Raw genomic sequence first — 13,998 nt, forward strand, 5'->3', positions numbered from 1 at the left:
ATCCTCTGACACAAAGCAAACGAATAACACACATGGACTGGTGAAGTAAGGTAATGCTTTGACGAAGACAAATTCCTTTCCTAACAAAACTTGGGAAGATCTTTATGCCTTAAAACTCTTGCTAAGACATTCAGAAACTTAAGAGTACATACTTTTAATCTCAAAGAGTTCTTCAACAGTATATTACATTAATGTAACTCCTTCAGTGATTACATGAAACTTTCAATCTTCTCCCTGAGTCATGAAACAAGTCAGCTTTTCCACAAGGACTGAGAAGAAAGGAACAACTACACACACTGCAGTCTTGGATATTAGAGAATACTCAACGTCAGAGAAACAAGAATAGTGAAATTAGGCCTTGCAGCAGCAAGATATCCTCAAAACAATTGAGAACAGAGCACAAGACCTTACAAGACCTTATTTCACATATATTATTAGATATTTGTGTCAAGGTTTTCAGTTTTTCCCAAGGAAGTGAGAAAACACTTATTTCAGTAACACCTGTAAATGGGACCAAAATTTTTTTTCTTACATTTGTTGGAATCCAAATGGAGTGCTTGGTTATTTATAATTCTTTAGTCAGTAACTGTTCCTTGCAACATGTAATACCTTTACTCTTATGAAGACAAAAAAACCCCAAAAACACCACGAGGAAAATGAGGCCTTTGACTCATTGCAATTAGATTGTTCCTGAGCCTTGATGCAGGGATCCTTAGTAAAGGAGAAGAGATGGGTTTTCTGTCTGTAATTTAAAATTAGAAACCTCTGTATAACTAGATGCATATTGGTGTGATACCCTGAGCTATGGGGGGAAACAAAGATCAGAGAAAAGCAGATCTCTGGGCAGTATGGAGATTCAAACAAGAAGTCCACGAGCTTCCTTGAATTTGGTATCTTCCAAAGGACAAATTCTTCTCAAGTTTAGGTAACACCAAATAAAATTACATTTGAAACACTGATTTTAACTGACATCTGCAACTGATATCCATACAATTAATTTGCTCACTGATAGCTTTTTACATCAAATCTAAGTTTTCTTAATAATTTGAAATATTAGGCCTATTAAGACCATGTGGTTCACCAAGTCTTGTCTTCTCCAGTCTAGCAAGCAATGTAATAGTCACACAAAACTGAGGACTATTAGATACTTTGAACCGTGAAGTATCCAAAGAAGAAATAACCTTTGAGACCTCTCAGGCTAGAATTTACCTTGGAAATTACTGCTGATGGCAAATATCAATTTTAAGTTCCAAAAGCAAGGCTACTATCTTTGTCTTACTGAGAATTTTAAAGAGGCATTGATTTTTTTTTTTACACATAAACAATGAGCAAACCCCAAGAAAAAGCACAAAAGTTGAAACAGTTTATTTAATACATCCACTCAGTGAAGATATTCTGATCATCTCCATAAAACTACCTCCTCCTGACTGGAATTGATTAGGATGGATCTTTTTTGAATTCCTGCTGTGACATTAGAAAACTATCTCAGAAACACTACTGATAAGTCTAACCATTTATAGGATGCAAAGAACAACATCAGAAAGGAACATCTGTTCCCTACTGTTATCACCAAGCAAAAATAACTGAAACACAACTGAAGAAATTTACTGTTATGTGGGCCAACTAAAACCAATAAAGTCCAGAGAAGCAGAAGATAATTTAAAAGAACAAATCTCCAGAAATAATGAAGACCAAAGAAGGTAAGCATCTCAAAAAGCAAATATAAGCTATGTACAAACCATCTTCAAGCTGCTAACTGTGAGTTACAGAAATAGCCATAGTATTTTCTTCTTTTCTTAAGACACAACATGAGGTCAGGTATTCACTTATTAAGCACCCATCTATAAAATGAACCACATACAAAATATTATTCTTGCTTCCTCTATTGACAGATTACTCATATAAGCAGCTGATCAATATCAGCAACTGTTTCTAGAATGAGTGTCAAAAATCACTACAAAGCCAGCTAAAATGAACTAAAACACATAAAGGAGGCAAATGCAGCTGGCCTCAGCTACAAATTCTAGTGATCATACCAGGCTCTTGGCATTCACAGGCTGGTAGCACAGTCCAAGCTGCTATTCCAGTAAGAAACACTACAAAGCCAGCTAAAATGAACTAAAACACATAAAGGAGGCAAATGCAGCTGGCCCCAGCTACAAATTCCAGAGATCATACCAGGCTCTTGGCATTCACAGGCTGGTAGCACAGTCCAAGCTGCTATTCCAGTAAGAAACGCAACCACATGAGAGCAACACAGGCAGACTATGTTAGACCACACAGACCAAAGCATAGCTGAGTAGAAAAGTGTGTATTTACTAGTCCCAAGTAAATGGATGAGGTCTACTTCACCACATCCTGTAAAAGATGAAACAACAAGTCAGTAGTGAAAAGGGGGAGCAGAGTAGTCACACAGCCTTTGGTTTCCATTTCCCTCAATGACCATTCATTAAAGACTGACACTGCCACACAAGTTCTGGTAGCTATCTTACTGGTCTTTCTTGGTGCAAGTAACACAAGTCACATGTAAATGGAGAATGCTGCACAGGTAGATACCCAAAGAAAAAGTTTTCCTGGTTGGTAACTGAACTTTCACTTCTGTATGAGGCTCATCTGCCTATTTAAATACTGTGATGTGTATGCAGCACTCCAGCCTCAACTCATCTTTTTTCCCTGTGTCAGACAAAATCAACTGAAACATTTTTGTTCAACAGGTATTTTCCTGTCAGCTACAGAGCTAGTTAGAGAAAAAGCACTGTAAACTATTGCCAAAAATTATTTGTCACTCTAAACTGCAGGCAAAAAACCCCCTAGCCTTGCGGTAAGGTTAACAGTGTTTTCATCAATATTATCTTTCATAGACACTTTTCAGAAATGTTGACTATAAATTCCTGAACAACACCAAGCTTCTGTAATACCCCCCAAATTACACACTGCAGAGTATAAACACTCTCATGAGTCAGATTAGGTTATGTTAACAAGCAAATGACATCACATTCTGTTTGTTTTCTCTTCCTCTATTCTTTAAACAGCACTAAATAATTCTATAAATATTTCTTGAAATTTTTGGGTTTGTATTTGCATTAGGATCTCTCACTTGCAGGTAATTGTCATTTCAGCCTGTTCCTCGAGCTGATGAAAGCCAGAGGATGTGCTCCACAAATACACTGCTCTTTTTTTTTTTTTTTGCACCCACAAGCAAATTTGCAACACTTGGTACTCCTTATCACACATACCCTTTTATTTCATTAAAGAAATTCTTAACATCTTTTCTATGTTCTAGGCTTATAATTTTTGGACAAGCAGCAACTTACTAGGAAATACTTCCCTACTACAGACACCTTCCAAATTTCTGTGTAAGCTTTGAAATGACTACATGGTGTTTGACAGTAATAGTAGAGGACAGAATCTCATGACCCAGGAAACAAAATAGGTTCTTAATATCTTACTAAACTCTGTGTTCCAGGTTTATGTGGCAAGTGGTTAGCAGAGGAGAGGCTGCTGTGGGAAGAAGCAGATGCTGTCCCATGTGGGACACAGCCAGATCCAACAGACATACTGCAGAGCACAGCTGAGTCCCTCAGGCAAGCCGGGGACACTTCTGGGAAAACATGTTTAAGAAAGGGAACACCAAAGCAGAGGAAAGTGGAGGAGGAACATCTCCATGGAACAGCAGATATCCCCCGCAGCCCACGGAGGATGCCAGAGTGGAGCACAAGGATATTCCTGAAGGAACTGACGCCTGTGGAGAGTCCACATCATAGCAGGGGAAAGATGTGATGAGGAAGAAGGCAGAGAAGCATCATTACATAATGGCTGCAACCGCCCTGCCATTCTCCATGTGAGCTTGCATGGCAGGGGTAGGGTATGTGAGAAAGAGCTGAGCCTGGCGGAAGGGGGAGGAAAGCTGTGCTGTTTTGTTTCTCACTACCTGAATTGATTTTAGTTGGCAATAAATTAGCTATTTTTTCCCCAAAAGAGCTCATTTTGCCTGCAATGGTAATTGGTAAGCAATTTCCCTGTTGTTATCTCAACCTATTATTTTAGTGTTTCTGTTTTTCCTATTTTACCCCTCTGCATTACCAGACTGGAGGTGCTGGGTTGAACAAGCAAGCAGCAGGGTGGGAATTTTGATGTTGGCCAAGGCTGCCCCAGCACAGATCACTTAACAGAAATGATCCTCTGGATGTCAACCTCTGAAACATACTAATTATGTCAGACAGTAAAGGTAACAAAGTAAAGCAAGTCTTAGTGTTGGTAGACTCCTACCTGCTACCTTGTGATCTCTAACTGCACCAGGAAACTTCAGAGGGTGTTACAGCTGCAAATCTCTGCTTTGAACCTTTACTCAGAATAGAAGGTTCAGCCTTCCTAATTTAACTTAATAAAAACAATATACAGCCTCAACCACTGAAGTAACAAAACCTTTCAATGCAACGTTAATATATTTAACCACAAACTTGCCTAAAATAAAGCTACTACCATAGCTTACATTAAATGATGTAATGGCATAAACATTGTCCGTTTGTTGTGTTAATACATAACTAAACAATGTAGGAGACAGTATTATCCTTCACAACAAACCTACTTAAAAACATATTAGTGAAAGATATGCTTGTTCACGAGTCTTCCAAAAAAGGTTGTGCATGAAGGTGCAGAACATTCAAGACATTTCCATGTGGGGGAGAAAAACTACAGCAAGCAGACAGCATGATAAAATGCTCTAATCCATTGAAGCTTTTAAAATTGAGATTGCACATACCTCAAACCCTTATTCCAAGTAATTCCTAAAGATCCTCATGACAGAATCTTTCAAGCAGGTACACAAGCGAAACAATTTTCATCTGATAACAGCAGCATTTGGTGTGCCATGAATACATCCTCAGCCAAACTCAATTCTATAACACAGAGAGGAAGCAGCTACATGCATGACTCAGAGAAACCATATTCTTGAAAACTGGTGGCCTGAATCCTGATTTATCTAACAGAATTGTGAATCCTGAGCAATTCTGTAGTTTGTATCACACAAAAATCTTACCACCCCCTTTTCCTTCACATAATTTTTAACATTCACTCCAATTCAGCAGTTGTTCAATAATTGCAGTCAACAGTTACTCAGGATTAACTTGAGAGGTACTGTGCAAGTGCAAAACCAACAGTTTTAAACAGTGGAAACAGCAGCAGCATTAGAAAAAAATCAGATTACAGCATTTTTCAGTATTTTTAAAAATTGTTTTCCTTCACACTAAAGAGTATGGTATATGGAAATCACACTACAGTAATGTTTTATTTTGCTTGTCAGTATATTAGATAGCCTCACTGATTTTCAAAAGACACGGGAGGGTAAGAAAAAAAGCCCTTAAAAACAAAAGTAAATGAAACCAGCTCTTTTTAGACTTTATCTACGGTACTTCAAAAGAATCTATATTTTAGCTTTTTGCCTTCTACTGCAGATATAGTCCTCAGGTGTCTGCCACACCCTCAGCTGTGGGTACTAACAAGCAGGGTCTTTACTGACTCGTTTCAAGGTGAACAAAGACCTTAGCATCCACTAAAGCACGACTGAAGTCAATAGATGCTAAATGAAGGCACAGCATGTTATTCTTTAAATGTGACCTTTTTATGCCTTCTTCTTTTATATTTTACAAAATACATAAATGAATGCTCTTTCAGTAATACAGCTGGTGTTACTATTTTATTCTACACATTTTGCAATACTATTATCTTACTTCCTATTTTAGTTTTTTTTTTGGTGACATACTACTTTCCTTCCTCATCCTGAATTAGGCATCCATCCCCCTCTTTTCATCTTCTGCAAAGCCTAATGTCTTTGGCAGCATTTGAAGGGTGTTGCATGGCTATTTGCCTGCCCTAGGCCTTTGTTTCTTTTTGCAAAGAATGCCCAGACTTTGTAGTATTCTTATCGTAGGCTTGTTACCATCATTAATTGAGAACATAACACACTGTTCCACTTCTTCACATGATTAGAACTACAAAATATTTTTCTGTTTCTGCGCTACAGCAAAAAAATTTAAACATCCGAGCCCTTTACAGAAAGTATATATCCAAAGATTGCTTGCCTTGTACAGATTTCATGTGGTTGTCTTGTATTTACTCAATAACCTTCAGAGTGGCTGTAAAGACTGTGTAAACTGGATACTTCACTTGCCAAGGCAACCTATTTATAGCAATGCATTCTTTAAGAAATGTTTCGAAGTGTTACTCAGAAGTATCTGTCGCAGATGCAGTGTCATCCAGTCCAAATATTCCTGTTTTACAAGGTCATCTCACTGGCTATTATATGTTAAATTGCTGAAATTCTGTGCACAGCACAACTAACTAGTGACTACCTTTCTGCACTGAAAACAAAGGGTCTCCCTCAAAAAATCAGCCAGCAGTCTAGTTTCACGTTTTAAGCCAATGTTACAAATGTGCTAAAGGACTACTTAATACCAATCTCTCCATTGCTCTGTTCAGATCTGAATTCTCTCTTACCACGATTTATCCCTTTCCCCAAATCTCTGCCAGCAGTGTCACAGAATCACAGAATTAATTAGGTTGGAAAAGACCTCCTAGATCAAGTCCAACCTATGACCAAACACACCACTGTGTCAACTAAACCACAGCACTGACTGCCACATCCAGTCTTTCCATAAACACCACCAGAGATGGTGACTCCACCACCGCCCTGGGCAGCCCATTCCAATGCCCAAACACCACCCGTCTGTGAAGAAATTTCCTCCTAATGTCCAACCTAAACCTCCTGTAGTGCAGCTTAAGACTATGTCCTTTGTGACTTATGTACTACACACTACAAGTTTTCAATAAAAATAATACCTGAGCAATAATGGGATTTTTTGGTATGGTTTTGTCTAACAGCATTAATAAAGTATGCCCCAATAGCAAAAGAACGGCATTAAAATACAAACATTCCCCCTCCCTATGTTCTCAGTAGCCCTACTGCTAGTATCCGGAGAGCACAGAAAACAAAGAACCAGATAAAACCCCTTAAAAACCACCACCACAACATAATCCAAACAAAACAAAAAAAATTACACTGTGCATGAAGAGGGGGAGCAAAAAGATAGAGAGATTAAAAAAACACAGAGTGGGAGGTGCTGGTGTGGGGGGAGAACGAGGCCAATCTATTGACAGAAATCTTAGTATGTGTGAGAACAAAGTGCTACACTAGTTAAGCCCTTGACTCCTCACATATATTAGTGTATTTGTACAACTGATAGTGACTCTCTCACAAAACCTTAGCTACACAGGATACAGAGGAAAGACCTGGAATCTGCAAGTCAGAACAACATGCTGAATGATTTACTTGCATAATGCATATCTCATTTGTCATAGTAGTTAGAAATTTATGCCAATGAAGCAGACACCAATGCATACAGAACGATTCATCATCGAGGCAGATGAGTATCACTGTAGTAAACAGCATTCCCACCTTTCCCTCAGAATTTTTATTGTGATGCTGAGTAAGTCATATGTTAAAAAGGCAGAGGGATTTATTATATTGAGACAGTTAAAATGGTTTAGAAAATGGCAAAGTAGTTCCATGCTTAATTAAATCATTAAGCACTGTAATGTTACAGAAACTTAAAACCATAATACTTTCTGTTGAAACCCCACAAAAGCTTAAAAAATTCAGTATTTTTATTTTGTAATCTCAGTTCTTCATATGCAAGTTACTATCATTACCACAGCTCTGACTTGCAGAAAACTTCACAAAAAGATTATAAATACATCAATATTACAACAAAAAAAACCCTGAGTGAATGTTTTATTTGGATTAAGTTTTTGACTGTGGATGATAAAAAAGATCATACCTACTCACTGAAAAATTGGTTAGAGTCACTAAGCACCTTGTGCTAATTGCTAGGGAAAATGAGAAAATATAGTGGTTTATCACGGTATTGAAAATCATCCTAAGATTTCACACAAGGGAAAATACTTCTGGCACATTTTCACTCTTTATGGTGACTGCAACCCTGGTGCTCTTTTAACAAAGAGTTTATATGCAATACTGATAAACAGGAACTCCAGAACTCCTATAGCAGATGAGGAAAAGATGAGACTGAAGGGGAACTGTCAGAGACTGAAATATTATAGTTTATGACTTAAACATTTTCTTAAAGGACTTTTAAAATTGTATTACAAAAGCTGCAGAGAAGACTACTGCACCCTGGATGGGGCCTTGAGTGAGGCCTTACACTGCTCACTGACGAAGATAAGTGAAGATAAGATAAAGTAACGATTTAGGGCTGGGGACATTCACAAAGCACAAGCTTAACACCTCCAAGGTGGAGACCACAGCCCCAGGGCTATCAGCTGCCAGGCTCGAACAGACCTCCTGCACCAAAGGGTGGAGAAGCTTTGGGTATCTTGGAAAAGCCTCTGGTCAGAGGTGCAGTGACTGCCCATCCTCCACTGTGCAGAGGAGCCCAGCTGAGGGGTCCTCACTGGGGGGAGAAGCTTATCCACAGCAGAAGGGGGTGACATGGCCCATCACAAGAGCCCCCCTCAAAGGGGGCACCAGACCCTGCACCAGAGATGGTGCAACAGACCCTCAGTGTTGCAGGGGACAGTGTCAAGCCAGCCCCAGCAAGAGGAGGCACGTGGGCGTTCCCACCTGGCCCACAGCGTACATTAATCCACGGGATTCTGCACTCTTTGGTGTGTGGTGTGGCAGCGTGTAGCGGTGTGGCCACGGCGGCGATGGGGGACCCTCACCACCAGCAGACTGGATGGAGGGGAGCAACAAGACGTCATTGGGACCCTCGGATGGGTGATCTGCTTCCACCTAACCCCTGTCACCTCTCCCTGTTCCCCCCCCCCCCCACTTCTTTTTGCCATTTCTTTCTCTTTCTTTTCTCTTCCCTTCTCTTCGTCTCTCTACTATTAAATAAAATACATCCATTTTTTGGCATCAACATCTAACCTCATTTGGTTTTAATCTCGTTTCTGGGAATATTTTGAACCTTCTAAGTTCTTTCCAGTTTATGCACAGAGACTTAGCTTTCTTTGCTTTTCTGGGTTTAAACTGGATCGTAACAGGAACTACTTAAAATTTGGCAACTCTGAAGGTTGAAGATGTCCGTGTTCATTGCAAGAGGGTTAGACTAAACTACCTTCAAAAGTCCCTTCCAAACCAAACCATTCTATGGTTCTCTGAAGGTGAAAAATCAATTTGAATTGACCAGTAGATGCAACTTGACAGACTTTGCTGATCTAGATCAAGATCTAAAATCATTTGTTCCTTGTCTCAGGACACAGAAGGAGCTAAAGTCTGTATCAAAATTTATGTTGGTGTTTCCTAGGCTCTATAAGGCCATATTTCTTGTCTGTTGCTTAGGTGCAGCTCATATTTCAGGTTAAACCTCCAATGATTTACTACACTTTGATAAACAATATAAGGAAGCAAGCCAATTAACAGTAAGACACTGAATAATGAAAAAGTTTGAGATACATAAAAGGTAAATGTGTTGAAGATGAAAGTGTCAATTTATTGAAGTTCAAGGTTGCTGTGAAGTCACAAAATTCCTACAGAAAACTGCAATACATTACCAGAACATATAGAACTAAAAAACCATGAATGGTATAATGACACATAGGTTTTGCTGTAAGAATAACATCAGCTCCTACATATTAATTCTGAGAACAACTGTCTACCAAACACAAACTGACTGACATTTGACCTCAGCACAAGTGACATCTATCACACTATTTAATCTTCCCAATCAAGATCAGTCCAGGCCAAAGAGAGCAAACCTGGTAAACAAACCACCTTTGGTTCAGCTGCTCCTGTATGCTGTCCTTTGTAATGAATATATACTTTCTCATTTAATTCCATCTCTGTAAGAGCAACAACTGCATGGGTGACCTCATGGCTGGAATGAACAATGTACTAGATTCCTCACGAACTTTAATCTAAAACCAGTTTTTTGACAGTACTGCATGTTCAGCATCTGCACACATCAACTTCAGCAAGTGTATCAAAAAGTGAAATTATGAGTAGAGTTTGGTTGCAAATAGTACAGCTGAAGTACTAAAGATTTACTTCTCATACCAGCACATGAGAAACTACATTACAAAGGTACATGGATTCATTTGAGTTAGAGGTAAAGTACTTGCTCACTGGTCTTTTTTTCCCCCTAAATTTAAATGTCAAATTTATTTAAATACTACCTATGAATTACTGTTGAAATATAAGCATGTTTTAAGTTACTACATTTTAAAGTAAATTTTTAAAATATATATATTAAAGCATATGTAACTGTCCATTTAGATCTTTGAGTTTTCAGATTACAGTGAACTGAATGGAAAACATCTCAATGTTTAGATACCATCTTCTTTCCCCCCACCCATTTTAACCTCAACAATACTTAGGAAGAAGTGAAATAACACACAATTTTACAACCCTGTGTCATAGGTTAGCAAGCATAGTCCCGGAAGGGATGTCCTTGCTAAGGGGTGCTTACAGTTTCCTCTGGGAACTGAAAGAACCTATCAGCTGGCCAGTTTGAATATGGACAATTCTCTAAGCCACTTAAAGTTGTGATCACCTCTGTGATCCACATTTAAGAATAGGCAAACTCCCCCTCCAAGCTCTCTCTCTTTTCCGCCGCTGGGACAGGTGGCTGCGGGCCCCGTGTGGGGGCCAGCGGGCCCGGCCAGGCCCTGCTTGGGCCGGGCCGGGCCGGGCCACGGCCATCCTGGAGCCGATGGACCTGTTCCAGCCGTGGAACCCCCCCCACTGCCTTGCCGTGGGCAGCCGGAGCGGCTCGGCTCTCCCCCCTCTCCACTGTGATAAGAAAAATTCAACATTCCAGCTGCAAAGCTGCAAGGCCGAGGTGAGATTAACCCTTTTACTGCTGTGAAGAGCTGAAAACCTGAGGGAAGAGAGAGAGGAGATGCTTAAAGCTGAAATTCTGTTGTGAAGCTATGATATATCAGAGTATCCTGTTGTAATTTCATGAAGATATGGGGGGTGGAGTGTTCAACTCGTGAGCAAAAGCACCTGCGCTGAGATAGGCAGATGCTGACGCAGCTGTAATTTCATGAGAAGTTTGGACAGGGAGAGATGAACCACATGAGGACTTTTGCTCCAAATGGGAAAGGAGAAAACCTCAGTCCCTAGAGATGAACCAGATGAGGACTTTTGCTCCAAATGGGAAAGGAGAAAACCTCAGTTCCTAGAGATGCTCCCAGAGATAGTCCTAAAGATGAAGATGATGAAGCCCCTTTGCTCCCAGGGAAGGAGAAGGGCCTCTGTTTTTGTTTCTGAACGGCTCAACCTTAAAACTGTACCCCAAAAAACTTCAAGAGTGGATCCTCGAAAGCAGTTGCGGGAAAAGCTGCAAGTTGGGGGAAGGGACTCACATGCGAGCAGAGAGACTCCTCTTCCTGAATGGACTGAACAATATTTGGAAGTGGGCGGCTGTCTCGTTGTGATAATGTTTTCATAGCATGAGCAAGAAGAGACTTCTCTTTCTAAATGGACTGGACAAGGTTATTATGGAAGTGGTAACAGACTGAACATCTTAAGGGTTGTCTTTTTACATTGTCAGTGGGAGAAGGGACGAAGGTGGGGGGAGGAGGAGAGTTCTGAAGGTGGTATAATTTTTTTTCCCTCTTTTAGGTCTGTTAATAAACTTCTTTATATTCTTTCAAGTTTGGTGCCTGCTTTGCATTTCTCCTAATTCTTATCTCACAGCAGATAAACAGTAATGAGTATTTTGGACCAAACCACTACACCCTGGAAACTTGCTATACATGTTCCTCAGTTTTTAATTTTTGTCCTTTTATTTCTCTAAGAAAGGTAAGGAAAAGAAAAAAATCCAAAATGCAGCATAAGGAAACAAACAAAAAAACCCCAATCTCAAAATCTCCTTTGTACTCCAAGCGTTTCAATACAAAAACATCCTCCAGGTGTTTATACAGAAAGAAATAACATTAACAGATCATTCTTTAGAAAAAGCAATTTGGTTCTACAGTAGAGACAAAATCAGATGGAAACGAAGCTGTCTAAGTCATCTGGTCTTGCTCCTGCTCTCCAATTCTCTTTTGAGACTGAACAAGACTGGAAACTAGGAACTGAGCAGGAATCTGGCTAAAAACTCACCCTGCAAAACGATTACCCTTTCAACACGTATCAGTTCCCCATGTTCACCATAACTACACACAAAGACACAAAATCACGCAGGGCAGCTGTGCACAGCTCTTGCTTCACACAGTATCAGTGTCAGCTAATAGACAGCATATGCAGTATTCTAAACTATAATCTAATTGTTAGCTACTTTCAAAGAAAAGGGAAAAAAATCCTGTACTGCCACATTCTTACAAGTGAAGGGATTCTGCCACATTCTTACAAGGGAAGGAATGTTTGGTACACACATATAGCTTTTATGTTGTGCCCCTTTCACATGGAGATAAAAAGCAGTTATTTTCTGCAAATATAAGAATACCAGTTAACTAACTGTTCTAATGTATTTAAGCAAACAGCATCTCTAAATGTTTCTTACTTCTAAAGCAAGCTGGACAAACAGTACTTTACAGTATTTTTGGCAAACTAGACTGTAGTTTCTAGTTACTAGACTGTAACTTCCAAAGATTAATAAAACAGAAAAGGATTTGTTCTACATTTTCAAGACAAAAATCCTATTATTCTTATCACTTGTAAACCACATAAGATGACTTGAGTTTCATGTAGAGAAAAGGAACTAATTAATCCAGACTGTAAAGCAAATTAAGTATTTCTAAAATTAGAGCAATTATATTACTGTTACTACAATTGGATCAAAGTTAGGACAGTGGCTATTGAATGGTGAAAGTCACATTTCTTCCCTTTTTCACATTAAAAAAAAAATAAGGGGGCAGTGGTGGTGTTCACAATCAAGAAATGTACCAGATGTACCAGTAAAGCTTTATATACTTTGCAGTTGTTTGCTGCACAACATAAATGGGCAGAATGAGAGACCAATGTGAAATCATGTGTTCACACTGTAAGGCTATGGGATCACAATACACAAGAAATGAACAGGATCAGTACAGTAAGAAGTGCACTGTTTTAAGACATAGCTACTGGTCAGAATACAGCTGTCATTCCCAAACTGATTAAAACAATTACAGAGAATGAAAATATGACAGTGTCATACACCAATACATTGTCTTTCCACCACAAGTGAACCTACGCCAGTTTTGATAATACTGCTTATAAATAAAGATCTATGTAAGGAAAAAAAAATGCATGAAAGTTCACAAAGAAATCATAGCAAAAGAAATTGGCTCAGCATTGGAGATTCAAACAAATCTGCACAAAGTTGCTGTGTCAGAATTATGATTTATCAAATCCCTTAAAAAAAGTGGAACAAAAGCAATCTAACTGGAATACACCCAATACAGGATTCAAGACACACCCACCACAATCTGTAGTTAGGCTTTCAAAAGAATGCAAATTTACTTAAACATTCAAAAAGAAGTATGACTATTGTTAAGAAAACTTTTAAGAAGTCCTGATGATAGAAATCAACACTGTGGCTTGCCATGTGACCAGGTTTACATTTTTGCTCCAGAGAAGTTTGAGGTTAACCAACTAATAATTAACATCTGCACTCAACTGGAAGATATATAGCTCTAGGGATGTATATTACAAAACAGGCTATTTTCTAAAGTACCTTTATTCTAGTTTTAAAAAGTGCTTAAAAGTCCAATTTGTAGCTCATTGCTTATAAAAAAATTGTGCAGACAAGCCCCCTGTGTACACTATAAACATGCATAAAGTAACTTTCCTTTTTGTAATGGAAACACATATAATAAGGGACTGTCTAACTTCAAATGGAGCTAATACAGACAAGATTATTTTTAAAACTTTCTTAGTGCCAAGTAAATTATTTCAGCAAAAGTAGAACCACTGCAAAAATAAGTAGACTCAAGACAATACATGGATAAAATTACTACTCTTCCTTCATGTAGTTATCACACCATGTTAAA

At 38.9% G+C, this 13,998-nt stretch overlaps 1 protein-coding gene across 1 annotated transcript in view; it reads right to left on the minus strand.

Moving 5' to 3' along the window:
- The window catches only part of REV3L (REV3 like, DNA directed polymerase zeta catalytic subunit), a 118,085-nt gene that overhangs the window by 76,740 nt on the left and 27,347 nt on the right, over nt 1-13,998 (minus strand). The gene's annotated exons all lie outside the window — the stretch shown is intronic.

The sequence above is a fragment of the Corvus hawaiiensis genome, chromosome 3, assembly GCF_020740725.1.
Source record: "Corvus hawaiiensis isolate bCorHaw1 chromosome 3, bCorHaw1.pri.cur, whole genome shotgun sequence".
Classification (NCBI taxonomy): Eukaryota; Metazoa; Chordata; class Aves; order Passeriformes; family Corvidae; genus Corvus; species Corvus hawaiiensis.